Below are 4,594 nucleotides of genomic sequence, written 5' to 3'. Positions count from 1 at the left end.
AAGTACATGCATCTTATGGAGTGAATGCAGTAACCCAGGGTTCAGCCACCACCACCCAAAAGCCTCCCACTGCCATGCTGGGAGGCCTCTGGACTGGCAGCAGAGACTGCTTTCTGTTTGGACCTCACCATTCTGCACTGCTAGCTTTCTAGGATCTGCCTCTTGCAGCCCACCTGGAAAACCAGCAAGGCAAACAGGCCTATGGCAGCAAGCAGTGAAAATAGCAAAGGACGGTTCTAGAAAGACCAAGGGAAACCACAAATACAATCTCCCACTTAGGCAGTTGATTTTCCCACATTTGGGGAAATCACAGGGGTCAGCTCATCTGAAGTGCAATAGATGAGCCTTACCCTGGGAAAACCACTTTTACAGCAATGATATCTCCCCTGCCAGGTCTGAGTTTAAATGGCCCCTAAGCCTCCTGGCCCTTTGTGTGCACTATCCCCCAAAGGCATGGTGACCGCCGGCTATACCTCCTGATCAGAACAGTGCTGCACAGCCCCAGTCCTGAAAGAGGCCAGGAGAGCTACTCAGTGTTTTGGGGTGCCCCACAGGACCCCCATCAGGGGCTAGATGTTCCTCCCACAATCCTCCAGTGCACAGATATTAGCATATCTGCCTGCTTGCATCACCCAGTAGGCTTCTCTATTGGAGAAGCAAAGCAGGAAGGAGGAGTCTCTTTCCCTTCACCTTCTGCAGAGAAGTTAGACCATGTGACTAGCCAGACATTTTGAGAAGCAGAGAGAGAGAGAGAGGGAGAGGGAGAGAGGACAGAAACAAAAGCTTCTAAAATTGGCAGTAACTTAAACAGGCCTGAGAATGGTGAGGGGAAGATAAAGTTACTACTGAGAGCCTGCTAGAATAGCTCTCTGTAGTTCAGAGCTTTGCAGGAAGCTGCATCACTTCACCATAAATTAGGCCTAAATAGAAGTAATTTTGCAGATATTTAAAACATTAAGGGGGGGGAGGCTAATGTGTATTGTTAGCTAAATTTCATTCTGAAGCACAGAATGATTAAAAAGGCACTGAGCACATGCAGAATAAAGTTCAAAAGGGAAACCAAAAAGGGACCTAACACTCCTTTCCTTAATATATTACCACTAGGGCTACAGGTTTTATTTGGTGTATTAGCTTGCCACATTAGCTGAGTCCAGTTTTTATGGAGCAAGGCAATTTGAATTGCAGAGGGCAGATCTGAATCACAGATCTGAATATGTTCAAGTAAGGCTTTGAAATCTTGAAAATTGGTTTAAGAACCCAACATTTCATAAATAGCATTTCACATGTACACACACACAACTGGAAATAGAAATTTTAGTAGTATTTTTGTGTTAACAAAAGCTGCATGGTGTCGCTCCCCCTGTTTTTATTGGTTTTTCTTAATAATTGTTGTTCTACAATATTGCTGGTAGATTTTATCTTTTCATTGTGATTCCCAGCTACTGTATTTTATCCTATTGTAGTCTCTAAAATTGGACAACCATCTGTCAGATCTGCTCTGATTTGGATTCCTGCATTGAACCAGGGGTTGGAATTGATGACCTTATAGGCTCCTTCCAACTCCATTATTATATGATTCTGTGTTGCTTTGAGATTATATTTGTAAAAGGAAGCAGGCAGTATATGTGGTGATGAATAAGGGGCACATTTTTCTTGCAGAGTATGGGAACTCATTCTACCAGTGCAAAACAGAAAAGGCTAGCATATAGCATTCCTTTTAAACTAGAGGTAGTAAAATATGCTAAGGAGTATGGAAACAGTGAACAGTGCAGAGACATTTTGGGCCTCCTCATCTGAAAAAATGATTAGAGATTGGAGGAAACAGGAGGATCAGCTGCAAAAAGCTGATAAAAGTAAGCACACTTTCTGTGGACATGCTGCATGCTGCAAAGTAAAGAACTGAATGATGGAGAGAGAAAAAACTTTATTGCTGTAAGGAAGGAAGGGAGGAAGGGAGGGAGTGGAAGTGAGGCATGCTTTGCTGTTTGCTTACACCTGTGCTGGTGGTGATTTCTTCATCATAGCTCATATTGACTACCCAGCAACAATCTGTTTATTCATCTCTTTCAGTGCAATAACAATTCATTATAAGTGTTAAAACTTGAGATGGTACTGTAATTCCCACTCATTGTGTGTCATCCTGCTGTAGAAGTCTGCTTCATGATTCTCCACTTCTGGTACATGTATGACTTGTGAAATGACATGCTTGAGAATACACCAGTCCCAAAACTGTACTGTTAGTAGCAAGAAAGACATGGATTTTGTTCCTCCTTGGTGGTTGATATAAAGCATTGTAGTGTTGTTGTCTGTGGCTATTGGAATAACTTTGCCAACTACAAATTGTTCAAAAGCTCTCACTGTATTGTACACTGCAAGAAGTTTGAGGTAATTGATGTGACAACATCTGTCTATTGCTACTGCCTTATGAAATTGCCAGAATATTTTTTTTCCGGTTTTCCTCTCCTAAAAATGAGGTGCATCTTATTTGGAGGTGCGTCTTATGGAGTGAAAAATACGGTATTTTCACATTCAGTCATTTTCACACTGTGTTGTGTTTGCTGATATCTGACTTGAAAGCACATCCACAAAGCAACTTTTGAGCACCCATTGCCATGAAGATATTATTATGAGTTGTTTAGCTGCGCAAGCATGCAAACTCGTGTCTTTCTAATATCTGCTGGTGGTCGACTTTCATGCGGTTTCTGTGAAAAATTAGGTTCTGCCTGCAAATGTAAACAGAGGCTGTAGGGTGCTGGATCATGAAAAAGTGCTAGTAAGCTAAGATGATTGATGAAAGTGAGGTAGCCTGTCTATTCTGTGAGATACATAGCTCTGTGAGATCAGAAGTTATGGCAGGAGAGCTGAACACCCCTTTTATGTGGCATCATTTGCCATTTTGAGAGTGGCTTTTTAAGATTATTGTTTCTGCTTCTGATGTCTGTAAAGTAAAGCTGAAACAAAGTATGGAATAGAATTAAGGATGGAATACCCAATGTAATAACACTGTTCTTAGTCATGTGTAAAGAACATTGTTTAGCTTTCTGGAAGATTCTTTTGTCAGAGGATGGAAAACACATGGCCCTTCAGATATTAATGAACTAATTCTACCATTCCTGGCAGAGATCACTGAGAATTAAAATCCAAGAATAGCTGGAGACTCATAGATTCTCCAGCTCTGCTCTAGCTAGCCTTTTGGAACTCGTGCAGTTTTTTGGGATGTTTTGCCTCACAAATAAGAAACTCTAGATCCTCCAAGGTGGAACATTCCTCTTTTAGATTGCTAACCGAGTCCTGACTTTCCTTCAAGTCCCACACTGGCCCTTTGGGTTTGCAAGCAACAAGACTTGTGGATTACAATTATCCAGCTCATCTTACTATTGGCAGGAACCTCTCTAAATTTTGTTGTGCCCTGTGTTCTTCCCAATCCCAAAGAAGGGCAGTATCAAAGAATGCTCCAACTACCGTACAATTGCTCTCATTTCACATCTATCTATCTATCTATCTATCTATCTATCTATCTATCTATCTATCTATCTATCTATCTATCTATCTATCTATCTATCTATCTATCTATCTATCTATCTATCTATCTATCTATCTATCTATCTATCTATCTATCTATCTATCTATCTATCTATCTATCTATCTGTCTGTCTGTCTGTCTGTCTGTCTGTCTGTCTGTCTGTCTGTCTGTCTATCTATCTATCTATCGCGTCATTTCACACGCTAGCAATGTTATGCTCAAAATCATGGCCACTGGTCCCATCACCTCCTGGGAAATAGAAGGGGAAGATATGGAGGCACTGACAGATTTTACTTTCTTGGGTCCATGATGACTGCAGTTGGAGACAGCAGCCATGAAATTAAAAGACGCCTGCTTCTTGGGAGGAAAACGATGACAAACCTTGACAGCATCTTAAAAAGCAGAGACATCACCTTGCCAACAAAAGTCTGAACAGTCAAAGCTATGGTTTTTCCTCTAGTGATGTATGGAAGTGAGAGCTGGACCATAAAGAAAGTTGACCACTGAAGAATTGATGCCTTTGAATTGTGGTGCTGGAGGAGGCTCTTGAGAGTCCCCTGAACTGCAAGGAGAACAAAGCTATCAATTCTAAAGGATATTAAACTTGAGTGCTCACTGGAAGGAGAGATCCTGAAGCTGAGGCTCCAATACTTTGGCCATCTCATGAGAAGAGAAGACTCCTTGGAAAAGACCTTGATGTTGGGAAAGTGTGAAGGCAAGAGGAGAAGGGGACGACAGAGGATGAGATGGTTGAACAGTGTCATCGAAGCAACCAACATGAATTTGACACAACTCCGGGAGACAGTGGAAGATAGGAGGGCCTGGTGTGCTCTGGTCCATGGGGTCACGAAGAGTCGGACACAACTAAACAGCTAAATGATGACGATGTGTTCTTCCTGAGATGTGATAACAACTATGTTTATGCCACTAAGTGATGCAATGTATACATAACTGAAACAAATCAAAGCAAAACAAAACCCTAGTATACAGTCCGAACAGAAAATAGTTAAAACTCTGAGCAAATTAAAAAGGTCTTAATCTAATACCTAACACTGTAATTATATGCATGTT

At 41.4% G+C, this 4,594-nt stretch overlaps 1 pseudogene; it reads right to left on the bottom strand.

The window, feature by feature from the left end:
- Positions 1-248: 248 nt before the first annotated feature.
- LOC144587654 (U1 spliceosomal RNA) lies at positions 249-401 on the bottom strand (annotated as a pseudogene).
- Positions 402-4,594: the final 4,193 nt, after the last annotated feature.

The sequence above is a fragment of the Pogona vitticeps genome, chromosome 2, assembly GCF_051106095.1.
Source record: "Pogona vitticeps strain Pit_001003342236 chromosome 2, PviZW2.1, whole genome shotgun sequence".
Taxonomy (NCBI): Eukaryota; Metazoa; Chordata; class Lepidosauria; order Squamata; family Agamidae; genus Pogona; species Pogona vitticeps.
This window is presented reverse-complemented; position numbering and strand designations above follow the sequence as displayed.